Genomic DNA, 20750 nt, shown 5'->3' on the forward strand with positions numbered 1-20750 from the left:
GGGGCTACTGGTTATCACCGACAACCACTTACCAAGAGGTTCAAGGTTCAAACCTTGGTCATGCCTCTTTTTTTAGTTCCTTTTGCTCTTTATTTTTGAAAAGTCTACATAAAGCCCATTTTAATCATGCAATAATTTATATAAAATTGCTAGGGATCCTATAGGTGTTACATATTAACATCCTAATAATCTCCCACTTATACTAAAAGACTATGCTGTCATATATGCTGCCATACATCTGATTCTCATCCCCTCAACATGCTCATCCAAAGCTCTTGCCTGAAGGGCCTAAGTGAAAGATCCAGGTTATCTGCTGATGTAATTTTGGCGACAATAACTTCTCCTTATTTTATGATATCTCGTATCAAGTGGTACTTACGCTCAATGCGTTTACTTGCCTTATGAGCTCATGGTTCCTTCGAGTTTGCTACTGCACCACTATTATCACAATAAATTGTGATAATTTTGGGCAAACCAGGAATCACATCTAAGTCCATTAAGAAGTTTCAGAGCCATACAACTTCTTTGGCTACCTCAGAGGCTACCACATACTCAGCTTCCATGGTGGAGTCCGAAACGCATTTCTACTTAACACTCCTCCATGTTATGGCTCCACCTCCTAAAGTAAACACATACCCCGAGGTCGAGTTACTATTGTCCCTATCTGATTGGAAGTCAGAATCCGTGTAACCCATAGGGAGCAAATCATCTGCCTAGTAAACTAGTATATAATCTCTAGTCCTTTTCAGGTACTTTAATATATGCTTTACGACAGTCCAATGTCCTTGTCCTGAATTACTTTGATATCTACTAACCATGCCCATGACAAAATAGATATCCGGTCTCGTACATAGTATCGCATACATTAGGCTTCCTACAGGCGAAGCATAAGGAACTACCTTCATGTCCTCTATCTCCTTTGATGTCTTAGGAGACATCTCTTTAGATAAAAGTACTCCATGCTGAAAAGGTAGAAAACCTTTCTTAGAGTTTTGCATGCAAAAATGAGCTAGGATTGTATCGATGTATGAAGCTTGGGATAAGTACAACATCTTTTTCTTGCGATCCCTTATTACTTTGATCCTAAGAATATGCCCACATTCTCCCAAGTCCTTTATATCAAACTTCTTGGACAACCATACCCATGCGTCTGACAATATTTTGACATTGTTGCCAATGAGCAAAATTCCATCTACGTATAGTACAAGATATACCACCACATTTCCGTCACTCTTCTTATATACACAAGAATTATTCGGACACCGAATAAATCCATAAGACTATATCACTTCAATAAACTGGATGTTCCAAGATATCAAAGCTAGCTTAGTCCATAGATAGACCGATGTTGCATCTTTATCTTGGAGTGCTTCATCATATGTCCAGGGATCAGGTTCATGTTCACCAGGGATCAAGTCTGAAGATTCTCCCAAAAACATGAATCTCTCAGGTTGCCTAACAACCCTCCCACTACGACAAGGTATTACTTGTAATTGTGCATCATTTGTGACACGTGTTACAGTTTCTTGTGATATCTCATCTTGTACCGTTGGTACTAAGGTAGACGTGTCTTCTCTTAGAATAATTCTACTAATGGGCTTATGGTTCATTACATAATCCTCTTCTAAAAATCAGACATTGATGCTAACAATGACATGTTAGAGTGTATACTAAAAGCCTAGCTTTTGTATATACATTTATTTAGAAATAAAGAATCACAATGATTAAATACCTACATTTATTTATTAAGTGTAGTTGTTCAATTAATTTATATTGTAGATAACATGGTGTGTGGTGTCACACACAGAAGATCATATTATCAGTTCTTTATAAATTATAAACAGTTGCTCACGACTAAGATGGAAAGGAACAAACCATTGGAATAGTCGTAGTGTAATTAGGTATTAGTTTATCTTGACTAATAAATTACACTAGTACACTCTAAGTGTATTGAGTAGGACCATTTTAGGTAAGTTCTTTTTATACTGACTTGATAAAAGAACTAGACCTTAGTTATTATGGAAGTGTGTGCTCTTAATCCTAATATAATAACAAACACATATATTTAGTATTTATTTCTTTGAATTATCAATGGGTGAGATTTAGCTCGATAAATCAATAAGCCCGATAAGTTGGGAAATGATATTACTTATAGTGTGTGTTGTTGATTATAGAAGGAAACTGTGTCCTAGTAATCTAGGTTGAGAATGACCCCAAGAGGAGCTCATAAGGATTATTATGTTAAATCCTGCAGGTGGACTTAGTCCGACATGACGATGAGGTTGAGTGGTACTACTCTTGGACTAAGATATTAATTAAGTGAGTTATCAGTAACTCATTTAATTAGTGGGCGTTCGACATCTTAAACATAGGGAGACTAACACACTCATAATAAGAAGGAGCCCAAAATGTAATTTGGGATTGGAGTGGTAGTTCAATAATAATTCTTTAGTGGTATGAATTATTATTGATGAAAGTAAGTTGTGCGTTCGAGGTGAACATGGGAAGCTTAATTTCATCGGGAGACCAAAACCAATTTCTCCTCTCGGTCCCTATCGTAGCCTCTTATATATAAAGAATTATACTCACCTATACCCACTTCTTACCCATCCTAATGGGGCCGACCAAGCTAGCTTGAAACCCAAGCTAGGGCCGACCAAGATCAAAGGATTGAGCCAAGTTAATTGGCCGGCCATAGCTTGGAGCCCAAGCTTGATTGGCCGGCCATATTAAAATGGATTTTATTTTTATTTAAAATTTTTTCTTTATGTGGATATCATGGTTTTAAAAGAGAGTTTAAAATTTAAATCTTTCCTTTTATAACATTCTACAAATGATTAAGAAAAGATTTGAAATCTTTCCTTATTTGTGCTGGGTTTTTCGGGCCGCCAAAATCGCTTTTCGCGTCGCGGAAACCCCGAATCACCCAAAGCCGTAGATCCGTGCAAGGAAAACCAAACGAAAATTACGAGTACGAGTTTCAAAACTTTAGATCTACTCCTAGATCTATGTGTTGAGAATTTTACCCTTGAAGCGTGCCCTCGCAAAATTCCCGCTCGTCCAAGGTACGTGTCGGATCTCCAAAGTATCAAGGTAGATACTTCTCTAGTGATATCCACACGAACAAGGAGTGCTCTCTAGCACTCAAGGATGGAGAAGAGAGACCTCAAGTGTGCTAGCACTTTCTAGGGCTCTCGGATGGAATGGAAGAAGAAAGGAGATCAAAGAAGAGAGGATAAAAACCAAGAACACTCTTCTATGTGACCTTCACTTACCCTTTCTACTTTTGGGAACTCAAATCACCCTCTCCACTCTTGGAACCTCACGGCAACAGCACCATGGAGAGAAGAGAGACCACCCAAGGAGGAAGAAGAAGGAGTTAATGACAAATTAAATTGAAAAACATCAATTCCCTTCATTTTGAGTGGCCGACCACAATGAGAGTAATTACTCTCATTAATGTGGCCGGCCACATTAAAACAAAGAAGGAAGTGTAACTTCCATTAGGTGGCATAATCATGTATTAACTATGATGATGTGGCACATCATCATTGGCCACTTAATGCCAAGTCACACATATGATGTGGCAAAGTCAAGTCAAACTTGACTCTTCCTCTTCCTCTCAAGTCAAGTCAAACTTGACTTAATCTCTCTCATGGTTGATCTAATCCAACCATTTAATTCAAGCCAATTTAATATAATGAATCTAATTCATTTAATTAAATTGATTCAATGAATCATAATCTAAATTAGACTCATTGAACACATGAATCAACTTGAGTCTAACTCAAGCTAGCCCAATTTGGATTACTCTTAATCCAATTTAATTCATCAAATGAATCTAATCCTCTTGGTTCATCATATGAACCTAATCTCCATCCACTTATTCTTTGTGTGTGACCCAATAGGTTCTTGTAACGTTGGCAATGCCCCTAAACTCATTTAGAAGCATAAGTAATGAGCGGTATCTAGCAATACATCATTATTACCCAAGTTACAAGAATGTTGAGATCCAACATCACCGTGTGAATACTAATTGTGACTCCTCACAATATGTGACATTGTCCTTCTATCCTAGACATCTAGATTGATCAATGTGAGGCATAGACCGTGTCATCCTCTAATCAAACTAAATCTTGAACTCCAAGTAGACTCACTCGATCAAATGAGCTCAACATCTAATGTTGACTCATTTGGGCATGGCCATGCACTTCGTGGTCTAACTCTATCAAGAATATTGATGTCGCTCCCGTCATATGGGAGGGATAGATCCCATCTACATCACTCACATCCCTCTGCATAATTTGTTACATACCCAGTAATCGTCTTTATAGTCCACCCTGTTACGGGTGACGTTTGAAGAAACCAAAGTACATAACTCCTTATGTAGGGATCCATGGTGACTTTAGGTTAAAGGACTAATAGTCATACTAATAGCCACATGAGAAAGTATATGACACTCATATAATGATCTATGATACTTTCTCATGGCGGGTCATTCAGTATACATTCTCCAATGTATACCCATGTGTCAGCTTGATATCTCTATATCCATGACTTGTGAGATCAAGTCATCGAGCTGACCTACATGCTAGTCTTATTGCATTAACATTGTCCCTGAATGTTAATACTCGACTAGGAATGATTTAGAGTAGTGTTCCCTATATCATCTCACTATCGATTCAACTAATCGATTGATATAGGTATGAACCCTCTACTCAAGGACGCTATTATACTTAGTCAATTTGGCACTAATACAAATAAGTATAATAACCAAACAAATGCCTTTATTAATATACAAGAATATGATACAATGAGTCCATACAATCATCAAATGATTGGCTCTAGGGTTCTAACTAACAATTTGTAGATTGAAAGGTGGATTTTAATTTTAAGAAAACTTTCCTTTTTTAACCATATTCATGATTTAAAAGAGAGTTTAAAAATTAAATATTCCCTTTTATAAGTTTCTACAAAAGATTAAGAAAAGATTTGATATCTTTCCTTATTTGTAGATTGAAAGGAGATTTTAATTTTTAGAGATAACTTTCCTTTTTGAAAATCATCCACATGTTTAAAAGAAAGATTTTAATTTATAAAATTTCCTTTTTACAAACCACCATGAAGGGAAAAATTATTGGAGAAATTTTTTATAAATTTCCGGAAACAAATTAAGAAGTTTTAATTCTTGTGTTAATTAAAACTCTCCTTGTTTTGGAGTTTATAGTGGCCGACCATGATATGTGAGAAAAGATTTTTAATTTTAATTAATTAATTTTTTTTTCATGACAAAAGAATTAAGGAAGTTTTTATTAAAATTTCCTTATTTGCCAAGACCAAGGATTATAAAAGAGGGGGTAGAGGTGCCTTCATAGCTAACAACTCTATTCTTTTTCTTCCTCTATTTTCCTCCTTGGTTTGGCCGGCCCTAGGGTCTCTTCTTCTTCTCTTCTCTTCTCTTCCTCCTTTGTGGCCGGCAGCATCAACACAAGAGCAATCAATGGTGGCTGGTTCTAGCTAAGAGAAGAAGGAGAGAAAGGAGTTTTTGTTTCTAGCATCCCTTGGAGCTTGGTGGTGGTGGCCGGACCTCTACTTCTCTTGGAGAATTATAGTGGCCAAATTTTGCTTGGAGAAGAAGGTGACTTAGGTGGATTCTCATCGTGGTAGATCGTTGTCCACACAACGTCCGGGCTAAGAAGAGGAATACGGTAGAAGATCAAGAGGTTATTTGCTTACCAAGAAAGGTATAACTAGTAATTATTTTCCGCATCATACTAGTTTTCTTTATATAGTTATTTTTGGAAATACCAAACACAAGAGGCATATGATTCTAGAGTTTTTAGATTTGTTTCGAAGTTGTGCTCTTTTCTTTTATTTTTCGAATTTGTGATTCGATTATTCTTTTTGGTTAAACCTAGAGTTATTTAAGGAAATTAAATATTAGCTTTCCTTAAAAGGCTTTGTCTAGGCGGTGGTGGTTGCTCCCATATCCAAGAAGGCCATGTGCCTCACCATGCAGTCCTGGAAGCTAATTTTGGAAATTAATATTTAATGGAATTAATAACATAGGTGGATTTGAATCTATAGTGTTAAATTCCGCTTGCGATTCAAATCTAAACCATTAAGAACAGATAAGTTAAATTTGGAATCAATGATGTTAAGTTCCATCTGGGATTCCTAATTTAACTTCTAAAGAACACAATAGGTTATTTAAGGAAAGGTTCGACACTTTTACAAAATTTTTGTACAGTAGAACCGGTATGATTTTCCTAGGACTAACCAACAATTGGTATCAGAGCTAGGGTTTGCCTCTGTGTGTTTGGTTTTCAAATAGAATATGCACATGTCATACATAATTTAGGCAGGATAATAGTAGGATGTCCTAACTCTTTGGTTGCAGGCTCCAACTATTATGACATATAGATATTGTGTGTGATTGGACCCTTGGACATGTCAAGGGCATTATTTTGTGTGCATGATTGTATGTATCAAATACAGCAGGAGCTGTGTTATTTTTAGAATTTTATTTTTGTTCGATCTAGAATACATGTACATTCCTTTATGGAATATAGGATCGATGTATGTAAAATTCTATATTTGTCGCGGATTGTATCTTTGCGAGGTGTGGTGCTATCGGAGGACCAGAGGCGCAGCGGAATAAGAAGCAAGATAGATGCGACAACTCGACCCGATGGCGGTGGCTAAAGATGGCAGTAGCTAGGGTTGGAGCACACGGAGGACAGTGATGAAAATGCCATAATAGTTGGAAAATTAATTTCTAAATTTATTGCTTTTATTTACTGTGTGTGTGCATGTGTTATATGCTAGCATAGGTTAAAATTCCTCATTTTAAATAACTAAGTGGGAGAGGGATTAGTATATAAATCCCATGGTCTCCATTACTGGTTTGTAAGTGATGCAACAAGCTTGCGTGTTGGCTCTGAGTGCCTCCCTCCACAACGGATGAGTTTGTTTGCGGATCACTAGATCAAACTTCCTTAATGGATGGTTATAGGAAATTATTCAGGATGTGTGTGATCTTCTCCAACTGAAGGGGCACAATTCTATTTAATGAACTTAATATCAAAGTAATGGTATACACTTAGATGCATCTAATAGTATCCTCCCCAACGGAGTCACTGCTATTACTTGTGTGACCAAAAGGAAACCAACTATTAATTTGTCATAAATTTGGTTGACAAGATAATAAAATTAATGGGTTGACAAGATAATTAACAACATACAAATGATTGATTATGTATATGTCCACACGAACGTGGCATACAAAATTAACGGTGTTTGAGATAATTTTATTTGTCATAAAGTTAGGTTGACAAGATAATTAATGGGTAAACCCCTCCTCTTACAAATGTTGATTTTGTATACGTCCACACTAACGTGGCATGCAAAATTCACGGTGTTTTGAGGTGTTGGTAAATTTAAATAGTATTGTTAGAGGAATCAATATTATTTTAAATTTAGAGTCTTGACCAAATATTTGATTAAAGACAGACCAACTATTAATTTTATTTATCATAAGTTGACAAGATAATAAAATTAATGGATAAAATCTCCTTTTAGAATTTGTATACGTCCACACTATCGTGGCATACAAAATTCACGGGGATTTTGAGATGTTGGTCTTGACCAAATATTTTTGTGATTCTTAAGGTTTTCAAATGTTAGTCAACTCCCTAGTTGTTATACTATAGAAAAGACTTAGTAGTCTCAATTATAATGATTGGAAATAGGACTTGGACATTAAGGTAGACTGTCTTCTTAGAACTAAGAACAATTTAGGTGTATTTTATTCATTAGTTGTAACATGTTTAGTGGAGTTATCTACCGGTACCTGACGTGTAGATACGGGAACCACTGATCATGTCTGTAATTTATTGCAGGGTTCCAGGAAACCCAACAACTATATGAAAAGGAAAACACCGTCTACATGGGCACTACTGCAAAAGTAGCAGCTGTTGCAGTGGGAGATATTTATCCTCTGATAGGAATAAAATATGAATATTCAGAAATTATCTTTACGTACTAAGTTTAGAAAGAACCTGATTTCAGTTTCTAAACTATTAAAGAATAGATATTCTGTCTATTTTGATAACAAACTTGTTATCAAGAAAAATAGGGAAGTTATCTATTCTGGTACGTTGGTTGACAATTTATAATCCAATAACTCCCACGATGCAATAAATGGAAATTAATAACATATTTTCTAAATAAGAGAAAGTAACCTTCGAAAAATAAACCAATCATATTTTGGCATCTAAGGCTAGGTTATATTAACTTGAGTAGGATTCAAAGGATAATAACCAATGAACTCTTGGGTTCATTGGTAGTGGAAATCTTTCCAACCTGCAAGTCTTACTTGGAAGGAAAAATAACTAAGAAGCTTTTAAGTCTAAGGGGTATAGAGCCAAAGATATGTTGGAATTGGTTCATTCTGATTTGTGTAGACTTTTGACTATCCAGGCAAGAGGTTGTTTCGAATATTTCATCTCTTTTATAGATGACTATTCGAAATAAGGATACATTTACTTAACGCGTCACAAGTCTAAGTGCTTTGATTAGTTCAAAGAGTACTAGGCTAATGTGGAGTAACGTCAAAGTAAAAGTATCAAGACACTATGATGAAATCGTAGTAACGAGTACCTCTTAGGAGAGTTTAGGAGTCACTTATCATAAGACGGGATTTAATCCCAACTAACTGCACCTAGTACACCCCAACAGAATGGTGCAGTAGAAAGAAGGTATAAGGCTCTTATGGAATAATTAGATCGAAGATGAGTTATTCAGAAAATTGCCAAATTCGTTTTAAGGATATACACTAGAAACGGAAGTGAACGTAGTACCTTCTAAGTCAGAACTTTCTAGTCCCATAGAATTGCAGAATGGGCATAAGCCTAGTCTGAAGCATATTCGGATTTGGGTGATCTAGCACATGAGAGACACTGATAAGTTGGACATGAGTTCACTTGTTTGTGAGTTATCCTAGAAAAATGAAAAGAGGTTTATAGTCCTTAAAATTAGAAGGTCATTGTTGGTACCAATGCCCGATTTTAGAAAAGGACTATACTATGAACCACTAGCCCATGAGTAAAAAATTGTTCTTAAAGGACATGTCTAATCTAGTACCAACTGTACAAGATGGAATATCACAAGAAATTGCAACAAGTATCACAAATGATACACAATTACAGAAAGTGTCTCGTCGTAGTGGGAGGGTTGTTAGGCAACCTAAAAGATTCATGTTTTGGAAGAGTCTTTGGACTTGATCCCTGGTAGACATGAACCTGATCCTTGGACATATGACAAAGTACTCCAAGATAAAGATGCAGCATCTTTGCAAAGAATACAGAATTTGAATATATGTATTCTAATAGATTCTGGGAGCTTATAAAATCACCAAATGGTGTAAAAGCCATTGGGTCAAAATAAGTCTACAATAGGAAAAGAGGGATAGATAGGAAGGTAGAAACTTTCAAAGCAAGGCTTGTTGAAAAAGGAAACTTTTTTACTGGTAGCCATGCTTAAATCTATCAGGATTCTTTTATCTATAAGATTTAGCAAGTGGATGCCAAGATAACTTTTCTTAATGGAAGTCTTGAAGAAAACATCCATATAAAGCAACCAGAAGGGTTTATTGCAAAAAACAAAGAGCATCTTGTGTGTAAGCACAATCAATCTATGGACTGAAGTAAAGCTTCAAGGTCTTGGTCATCCGGTTTAATAAAGTAATCCAGACCTATAAATTTATTTTATTGTTGGGTTCTTCGGGCCGCGAAAACCGCTTTTTCGTGTCGCGGAAACCCCGAGTCACCCAAAGCCATGGATCTCGTGCAAAGATTCGTAAACAAAATTATCGAAAAACCTTTTCTTGTACGAGTTTGTAAAAACTTTAGATCTACACTAAAGTTAAGATCATTACCATTGTAGCGAAGCCCTTCGCGTTCCCGCTTGTCCAAGATGTCGCCGGATCTCTAGTTGTCAAAGTAGACAACCTCTATATGTATCCACACGGACACAAGTAGAAGGAGATGACCAAAACACAAGGTGTGCTAGCACCAATGGAGTGTTCGGCCAAGGAATGGGAGAAGGAGAAGAGAGAGAACCCAAGGGAGAAGAAGAGTGAATGAATCAATTAGAGGAAATTCAAAAAAAAACCCTTAGCCATCAAGTGGCCGGCCACTCTAGGAGGTGTAACCCCCACATTAATTCCAATTAATGTGGAGACCATTAAGAGTTGTAACCCCCATGAGGTGGCACTCTAGGATGATGTGGATCAATACTATTGGTCCACATCTTGCCACCTCACTAAATGACATGGCAACAAGTGTAACCTCCTCATTTAATGTGGGCCGGCCACATTAAATGCTATGGAGGCTTGTAACCTCCATGAGGTGGCACACATTGATGATGTGAAGCAATCCTATTGGTCCACATCTTGCCAACTCACTAGTGATGTGGCAAAAAGTCAAGTCAAACATGACTTTTTCTCTTCCTCTCAAATCAAGTCAAACTTGATCAAATCTCTCTCATGGTTGATCTAATCCAACCATATGATTCAAGCCAACTTAATATAATGAATCTAATTCATTAAATTAAGTTGATTTAATGAGTCATAATCTAAATTAGACTCATTGAATACATGAATCAACTTGAGTCCAACTCAATTAGCCCAATTTGGATTACTCTTAATCCAATATGATTCATCAAATGAATCTAATCCTCTTAGTTCATCATATGAACCAAATCTCCATCTAATTGTCCTTAGTGTGTGACCCTATAGGTTCTTGTAACATTGACAATGCCCTAAACCCATTTAGGAGCATAAGTAATGAGCGGTATCTAGCAACACATCATTACTACCCAAGTTACAAGAATGTCGAGATCCGACATCACCTTGTGACTACCAATTGTGACTCCTCACAAAATATGTCAAATGTCCTTCTATCCTTGACATCTAGATTGATCAATGTGAGGCATAGACCGTGTCATCCTCTAATCAATCTAAATCTTGAACTCCAAGTAAACTCACTCGATCAAATGAGCTCAACATCTCATGTTGACTCATTTGGGCATGGCCATGCACTTCGTGGTCTAACTCTATCAAGAATATTGATGTCGCTCCCGTCATATGGGAGGGATAGATCCCATCTACATCACTCACATCCCTCTGCATAATTTATTACATACCCAGTAATCGCCTTTACACCCACTTACGGGTGACGTTTGACGAAACCAAAGTACATAACTCCTTATGTAGGGATCCATGGTGACTTCAGGTCAAAGGACTAATAGTCATACTAATAGACACATGAGAAAGCATATGACACTCATATAACGATCCATGATACTTTCTCATGGCGGGTCATTCAGTATACATTCTCTAATGCATACCCATGTGTCAGCTTGATATCTCTATATCCATGACTTGTGAGATCAAGTCATCGAGCTGACCTACATGCTAGTTTTATTGCATTAACATTGTCCCTGAATGTTAATACTCGACTAGGAATGATTTAGAGTAGTGTTCCCTATATCATCTCACTATCGATTCAACTAATCGATTGATATAGGTATGAACCATCTACTCTAGGACGTTACTATACTTATTTTATCTGGCACTAATACAAATAAGCTTAATAACCAAAAACCAAATGCCTTAATATATATACATGAATATGATATACATGAGTCCATACAATCATCAAATGATTGGCTCTAGGGCTCTAACTAACAATCTCCCACTAGCACTAGTGCCAATCAGTATAGGCTCTAAGGCCTAATGACCTAGTGTGACCATCATGCTTCCTCTGTGCCAAAGCCTTGGTCAAGGGATCTGCGATGTTAGTCTCTGTAGGTACTCTACAAATCTTCACATCTCCTCTATCGATAATCTCTCGAATAAGATGGAAACGTTGTAGAATTGTTGTGAACTCTGCCAGCTCGTAGCACTACCATTCAAGCAAAACACGAACCTCGACTGTGATCTTTAATCATCCTGATCGTTCTGGAAGCTAGCATCACTGTAACCCTTTACAGCTAGCTTATCATTGCCTCCATATATAAAGAAATATTCTTTAGTCCTTTTTAAGTACTTAAGAATATTCTTGACCGCTATCCAATGACTTTCACCTAGATCTGACTGGTATCTGCTAGTCATGCTCAAAGCATACGAGACATCAGGTCGAGTACATAGCATGACGTACATGATCGATCCTATAGCTGAGGCATAAAGGATCTGATCCATGCGGTCTCTCTCCTCTCTAGAAGAGGGACCTTGAGTCTTCGAAAGACTCACGCCATGTAACATTGGCAGAAATCCCTTCTTGGAGTTCTGCATGGCAAACCGTAGGAGTACCTCATCAATGTATGTACTCTGACTTAGGCCAAGCAATCTCTTAGATCTATCTCTATAGATCTGTATCCCAAGAATGCGGGATGCCTCACCTAAGTCCTTCATTGAGAAGCAACTCCCTAGCCAGGTCTTGACAGACCGAAGCATAGGGATGTCCCTCCCAATGAGTAGTATGTCATCCACATACAATATGAGGAAGACAACTATGTTTTCTACAACCTTCTTGTAGACACAAGGCTTATCTTCATTCTTGATGAAACCAAACTGTTTGATCGCATCATCGAATCAAAGATTCCAGCTCCGAGAATGGCCTCTAGCCATTTCTCGGAATCTGGTCTCATCACAGTTTCCTGATAGGTGGTGGGCTCATCTTCTATGAACACAATGTCATCATGGTCAGACAAGAGAAATGAGTATCTCTCAGACTGATGACGTATCCTATCAGACCTGCGAAGAGGTATGTCTACTTGAACTGGTTGTTGTTCCTCAACTCTTTGTGGAACAACATCATCCACAACACTTTGTGGTTCCAGTTCAATTTCCATCGAGGCATTAGTGCTATTGTTCGCATCTTGAACTTCTTCAAGATCGAGCATCCTCTAGTCTTTCTAGAAACAAAGTCCCTTTCTAGAAAGACCCGATCTTGCCACAACTACCTCTTACTGGGAATGTAGAAGTAATATCCTTAGTTTCCTTGGGATATCCAATGAAATAGCACTTGTCGGATTTAGGTCCTAATTTGTCCGAGACTTGCGAACGTAAGCCTCTCACCCTTAAATCCTCATGAAAGACACTGGGCTTCTCTCCCATCCATATCCTATATGATTTCTTTATCACGGCCATGGATGGAACTCGGTTGAGAATGAAAACGTCGTGTCTAGAGCATATCCCCATAGATATGTCGGAAGATCATGTGACTCATCATAGATCGTACCATATCTAATAGTGTACGATTCCTCCTTTCGGATACACCATTCCACCGTGGTGTTCCGGGAGGAGTGAGTTGGGATAGAATCTCACACTCGGCTAGGTAGTCATGAAACTCATGGCTTAAGTATTCACCACCTCGATCTGATCAAGTATTTTAATACTCTTGCCAAGTCGGTTTCGTACTTCATTCTTGAATTCTTTGAACTTTTCAAAGGATTGATTTATGTGTCATCAAGTACACATAACGTATCTCATGAAGTCATCGTAAACGTGATGAAGTACCTATAACCGCCTCTAGCGGCGACATTGAAAGGGCCACATACATCACTATGTATGAGTCCTAACAGATCATCGCTCTCTCGCTGTGCCCACTAAAGGAGTCTTGGTCATCTTGCCTCGTAGGCATGACTCGCATATCTCATATGATTCTAAATCAAATGAGTCCAGAAAACCATCCTTATGGAGCTTGGATAAGCGCTTGTCATTTATATGACCTAAGCGACAGTGCCATAGGTAGGTTTGGTTCATGTCATTTGACTTGAACCTCTTGGTACTAATGTTATAGATAGGGCTCTCAAGGTCTAGAATATAGAGTCCGTTTATTAGTGGTGCACTACAATAGAACATATCTTTTAAATAAGCAGAACAACATTTGTCTTTTATTATAAAGAGTATCCTTTCTTGTCTAAACAAGAAACTGAAACTATGTTCTTAGTAAGAGAAGGCACATAACAACAATCATCTAAATCTAGTACAAGCCCAGAGGGCAGATAGTTGATAAGTTCCTACAGCAGCAGCTCCTGCACCATTGCCTACTCGTAGGTCCACCTCGCCCTTTGCCAATGCTCTGCTATTTCTGCCGCACATCAAGTACAAATGTGAGAAGCACATCCAGTATCTAATACCCATGATGTAGAACTAGATAGATTGACTTCTATAACATATATACTAGTGGAAGTCTCCGCTTCTTCTTAAGATCCTCAAGTATACCTTGCGGTTCCTCTTCCGGTGCAGTCGCGGTGGGCAGGTATCATCCTGGCGACCCTCCTTTGGGCTTGTGCCTTGCCTTTGCCCTTGGTTTGGGACTTTCCCTTACCTTTGGGCTTGCCCTTGCCCTTGTGCTTCTGGACCATCAGAATGGGCTTAACCTTCTTAAGGTTAATCTCAGCAGTTCGTAACATACTAAGTAGCTCGGGCAGTGGCTTGTCAATCTCGTTCATGTTATAGTTGAGAACGAATTGACTATAGCTATCCGGCAAGGACTGCAAGATCAAGTCAGTGGCCAGCTCTTGGCCAAGTGGGAACCCCAGTCTTTGTAGGTTCTCTATGTGCCCAATCATTTTGAGTACATATGGGCCTACAGGAGCCCCGTCTGACATCTTGCACTGAAACAGTGCCCTTGAGATCTCAAATCTCTCATGCCTCGCTTGTCCTTGATATAGTTGACGAAGATGTTCAACCATATCGTAAGCGCCCATTAACTCGTGTTGCTTCTGAAGCTCAGAGTTCATGGTCGCGAGCATTAGACAGGACACATCTAATGCGTCATCTTGATGCTTCTTGAAAGCATCTTGGTCAGCTCGCGGGGCAGTGGCAGGAGGAGCCTCCGGAATGGGCTGCTCCAGAACGTACAATTTACGTTCCTGAGTGAGAACTATTCTCAAGTTCCTGTACCAGTCCAGGAAATTCGCTCCGTTGAGCTTGTCCTTCTCAAGGACAGATCGCAGGGTGAAGGAATTCGTGTTCGACGTCATGGTTATCTACAATAGAAAATTTGCAAAAATAAATATCATATTCTTTAAAAATCATTTAATTAGGCCTTTAATTAAATGATGCTCCCACTAAATTCTATAATTCTTGTGGGATAAGATCCACATCATACTAACCCTTGAGTTAGCTTTGGCTAATACGCCCAAGGCTTAGTATGATCGGTAGGTAACGATTACCAATTACATCTCTATGCAACTCTTGTTTATAGAATCAATATCCGCATTTATATTAAAACTCGAGTTAGCTTTGGCTAATACGCCCGAGAGTTAATATAAACGTGATTTTGTCCTACCTTTCCAACTATTGGAAGAATGCCTATAGTTGACTCGATCCAACCGAGTAACTAGGAATACTCAATCTAATTAAGTTTGTATTCACCCATGCGTTGATAGGCAGGACCAAGATTGTCCCTCCGTACCCTACCAAGATAATATGTATTGCTCTGCTTTGGCAGATTCAACAATACATGTGATCGAGATAGTGATAGGTATCACGGCACGGTTAGGCATTTAGAGTTGGTTCGATCTAGATCTAATCTAATCGAGAAGGAACCATCTTGTGCACGACTTAGATCTAATCTAATCGCAAGGGTGCATCATGTGCACGACTTAGATCTAATCTAATCGTTAAGGCACTAATTAATTAATTAATTATTAAACATGCATCAGATACATAACAATTAATTAATTAATCTATTTGTGATTTAGTCATGGCCCTACTACGATCTTCTCAAGCCAATGAGAAGATCGAATGGTCAACCTAGGGTCAACAGCTTCTCCAAGCTCCTCCCTTTGACCACCTTGTGTTGCTCGTGCCCGCCTCGGAACTCCGTCTCGTGTGGACCCTCCACCGCTCCAATTTGTACATTACAATTTGAAACTCGAGTTACATTCGAGTCTAAATCTAATTTACAACCAGAATAAGAGAAAGGCACGACGCGCAGGCCGTGAAAAAAAATAAATATAGCACACACAATCATATGACGGCACGTAGGCCGTATTATGAATTACAACACAAATCCAATCTTATTGGGTATTTTGGGCCATGAATATCACAAATTAATATATAATTCAAAAGTATATATTTTTCATAATTTTTCTGTAATTTTAAAAATAATTTTTATAATTTTTATGAGTAAAATTTTCCGGCGGTCCCGTTTAACGGTTTCGGGCGCAATCGCGGAACGGATCCCCTTACGGGGCCCAGGGGCAGCGCCCCTACCCGTGATCTAACCATCGCGAGGGTTCCTTTGCGATCCAACAGTGCCTAAACCCGCTGTCCCAAAACGATTTGGGTCGAGACATTGCCGTTTCGGAAAAATCTTCCCGGCGGATTCGTTTTTAGCGACTTCGGGTGCAATCGCGGAGAAAATTCCCTTGCGGGGTTAGGGGCAATGCCCCTACCCACGATCTAACCATCATGAGTTGCTCCTTTGCGATCTAATGGCACCCGACCCCGCTGTCCCAAACGGATTTGGGGCAAAACGAAGCCGTTTAAAAGAAAACTTTCCGGTAGCCGAAGCCTACAAGCGCCGAGACACTTGTGCTTCGCTTCTACGGAAAAATTACTCATAAAAACTCTAAAAACTTAATTTTTACAGAAAATCACAGAAGGTATATTTTTCATAAAAATACAAACGAACTCGTACAAGTCTTTGCACGTGGCTCTGATACCACTGTTGGGTTCTTCGAGCCGCGAAAATCACTTTTTCGCGTCACGGAAACCCCGAGCCACCCAAAGCCATGGATCTCGTGCAAAGATTCGAAAAAAAAATAATCGAAAAACCTTTTCTTGTACGAGTTTGTAAAAACTTTAGATCTACACTAAAGTTAAGATCATTACCCTTGTAGCGAAGCCCTTCGCGTTCCCGCTTGTCCAAGATGTCGCCGGATCTCTAGTTGTCAAAGTAGACAACCTCTATATGTATCCACACGGACACAAGTAGAAGGAGATGACCAAAACACAAGGTGTGCTAGCACCAATGGAGTGTTCGGCCAAGGAATGGGAGAAGGAGAAGAGAGAGCACCCAAGGGAGAAGAAGAGTGAATGAATCAATTAGAGGAAATTCAAAAAAAACCCCTTAGCCATCAAGTGGCCGACCACTCTAGGAGGTGTAACCCCCACATTAATTCCAATTAATGTGGAGACCATTAAGAGTTGTAACCCCCATGAGGTGGCACTCTAGGATGATGTGGATCAACACTATTGGTCCACATCTTGCCACCTCACTAAATGACATGGCAACAAGTGTAACCTCCTCATTTAATGTGGGCCGGCCACATTAAACGCTATGGAGGCTTGTAACCTCCATGAGGTGCCACACATTGATGATGTGGAGCAATCCAATTGGTCCACATCTTGCCAACTCACTAGTGATGTGGCAAAAAGTCAAGTCAAACATGACTTTTTCTCTTCCTCTCAAATCAAGTCAAATTTGATCAAATCTCTCTCATGGTTGATCTAATCCAACCATATGATTCAAGCCAACTTAATATAATGAATCTAATTCATTAAATTAAGTTGATTTAATGAGTCATAATCTAAATTAGACTCATTGAATACATGAATCAACTTGAGTCCAACTCAATTAGCCCAATTTGGATTACTCTTAATCCAATATGATTCATCAAATGAATCTAATCCTCTTAGTTCATCATATGAACCAAATCTCCATCTAATTGTCCTTAGTGTGTGACCCTATAGGTTCTTGTAACGTTGGCAATGCCCTAAACCCATTTAGGAGCATAAGTAATGAGCGGTATCTAGCAACACATCATTACTACCCAAGTTACAAGAATGTCGAGATCCGACATCACCTTGTGACTACCAATTGTGACTCCTCACAAAATATGTCAAATGTCCTTCTATCCTTGACATCTAGATTGATCAATGTGAGGCATAGACCGTGTCATCCTCTAATCAATCTAAATCTTGAACTCCAAGTAGACTCACTCGATCAAATGAGCTCAACATCTCATGTTGACTCATTTGGTCATGCGCACTTCGTGGTCTAACTCTATCAAGAATATTGATGTCGCTCCCGTCATATGGGAGGGATAGATCCCATCTACATCACTCACATCCCTCTGCATAATTTATTACATACCCAGTAATCGCCTTTATAGTCCACCCTGTTACGGGTGACGTTTGACGAAACCAAAGTACATAACTCCTTATGTAGGGATCCATGGTGACTTCAGGTCAAAGGACTAATAGTCATACTAATAGCCACATGAGAAAGTATATGACACTCATATAACGATCCATGATACTTTCTCATGGCGGGTCATTCAGTATACATTCTCTAATGCATACCCATGTGTCAGCTTGATATCTCTATATCCATGACTTGTGAGATCAAGTCATCGAGCTGACCTACATGCTAGTCTTATTGCATTAACATTGTCCCTGAATGTTAATACTCGTCTAGGAATGATTTAGAGTAGTGTTCCCTATATCATCTCACTATCGATTCAACTAATCGATTGATATAGATATTAACCTTCTACTCTAGGACGTTACTATACTTATTTTATCTGGCACTAATACAAATAAGCATAATAACCAAACACCAAATGCCTTAATATATATACATGAATATGATATACATGAGTCCATACAATCATCAAATGATTGGCTCTAGGGCTCTAGCTAACCGCTTTTCCTCTATGAACACAATGTCATCAGGGTCAGACAAGAGAAATGAGTATCTCTCAGACTGATGACGTACCCTATCAGACCTGCAAAGAGGTATGTCTACTTGAACTGGTTGTTGTTCCTCAACTCTTTGTGGAACAACATCATCCACAACACTTTGTGGTTCCAGTTCAATTTCCATCGAGGCATTAGTGCTATTGTTCGCATCTTGAACTTCTTCAAGATCTAACACGCTCCCACTAGTCTTTCTAGAAACAAAGTCCCTTTCTAGAAAGACCCCAGTCTTTGCCACAACTACCTTGTGCTGACTGGGAATGTAGAAGTAATATCCCTTAGTTTCCTTGGGATATCCAATGAAATAGCACTTGTCAGATTTGGGTCCTAATTTGTGTGACTCATCATAGATCGTACCATATCTAATAGGGTACGATTCCTCCTTTTGGATACACCATTCCACTGTGGTGTTCCAAGAGGAGTGAGTTGGGATAGAATCCCACACTCAGCTAGATAGTCACGGAACTCATGGCTAAGGTATTCTCCACCTCGATCGGATCGAAGTATCTTAATACTCTTGCCTAGTTGGTTCTGTACTTCATTCTTGAATTCTTTGAACTTTTCAAAGGATTCAGACTTATGTGTCATCAAGTACACATAACCATATCTACTGAAGTCATCAGTAAATGTGATGAAGTACCTATAACCGCCTCTAGTAGCGACATTGAAAGGGCCACATACATCACTATGTATGAGTCCTAACAAATCAGTCGCTCTTTCGTTGTGCCCACTAAAGGGAGTCTTGGTCATCTTGCCTAGTAGGCAGACTCGCACATCTCATATGATTCTAAATCAAATGAGTCTAGCAAACCATCCTTATGGAGCTGAGATAAGCGCTTGTCATTTATATGACCTAAGCGACAGTGCCAGAGGTAGGTTTGGTTCATGTCATTTGACTTGAACCTCTTGGTATTTATGTTATAGATAGGGCTCTCAAGGTCTAGAATATAGAGTCCGTTTATCAGAGGTGCACTACAATAGAACATATCGTTTAAATAGACGGAACAACATTTGTTCTTTATAGTAAACGAGAAACCTTTCTTGTCCAAACAAGAAACTGATATAATGTTCTTAGTTAATGCAGGCACATAACAACAATCGCCTAACTCTAGTACAAGCCCAGAGGCCCTACAGCAACAGCAGTAACCTGTGCTCCATTGCCTACTCGTAGGTCCATGCCCTCCTATTTCTCAGCGCCTGCACATCGATACAAATGTGAGAAGCACATCCAATATCTAATACCCATGATGTAGAAATAGATAGATTGACTTCTATAACATATATACCTGAAGTGGAAGTCTCACTTGCTTCTTCTTAAGATCCTCCAAGTATACCTTGCAGTTCATCTTCCGTAGTGGAAGCAGGTAGCATCCTTGGCGACCCCTCCTTTAGCCATGCCTTGCCTTTGCCCTTGGCTTGGGACTTTCCTTGCCTTTGGGTTTCCCTTGCCCTTATGTTTCCGAACCATCGTAACAGTGTTGGGCTTATCCTTCTTAAGGTTTAGCTCAGCAGTTCTTAACATGCTAAGCGGCTCGGGCGGTGGCTTGTCAATCTCGTTCATATTGTAGTTTAGAACGAATTGATTGTAGCTATCCGGCAAGGATTGCAAGATCAGGTCCTGCTCTTGGCCAAGTGGGAACCCCAACCTTTGTAGGTTCTCTATGTACCCAATCATTTTGAGTACATATGGGCCTACTGAGCCCCGTCGACATCTTGCATGAAACAATGCCCTTGAGATCTCAAATCTCTCATGCCTCGCTTGTCCTTGATATAGTTGACGAAGATGTTCAACCATATCGTGGCGCCCATTAACTCGTGTTGCTTCGAAGCTCGAGTTCATGGTCGCGAGCATTAGACATCTAATGCGTCATCTTGATGCTTCTTGAAAGCATCTCGGCCAGCTCGCGGGGCAGTGGCGGAGGAGCCTCCAGAATGGGCTGCTCCAGAACGTACAGTTAACTATTCTCAA

This window comes from Zingiber officinale, chromosome 4B (assembly GCF_018446385.1).
Source record: "Zingiber officinale cultivar Zhangliang chromosome 4B, Zo_v1.1, whole genome shotgun sequence".
In the NCBI taxonomy this organism is placed as follows: domain Eukaryota; kingdom Viridiplantae; phylum Streptophyta; class Magnoliopsida; order Zingiberales; family Zingiberaceae; genus Zingiber; species Zingiber officinale.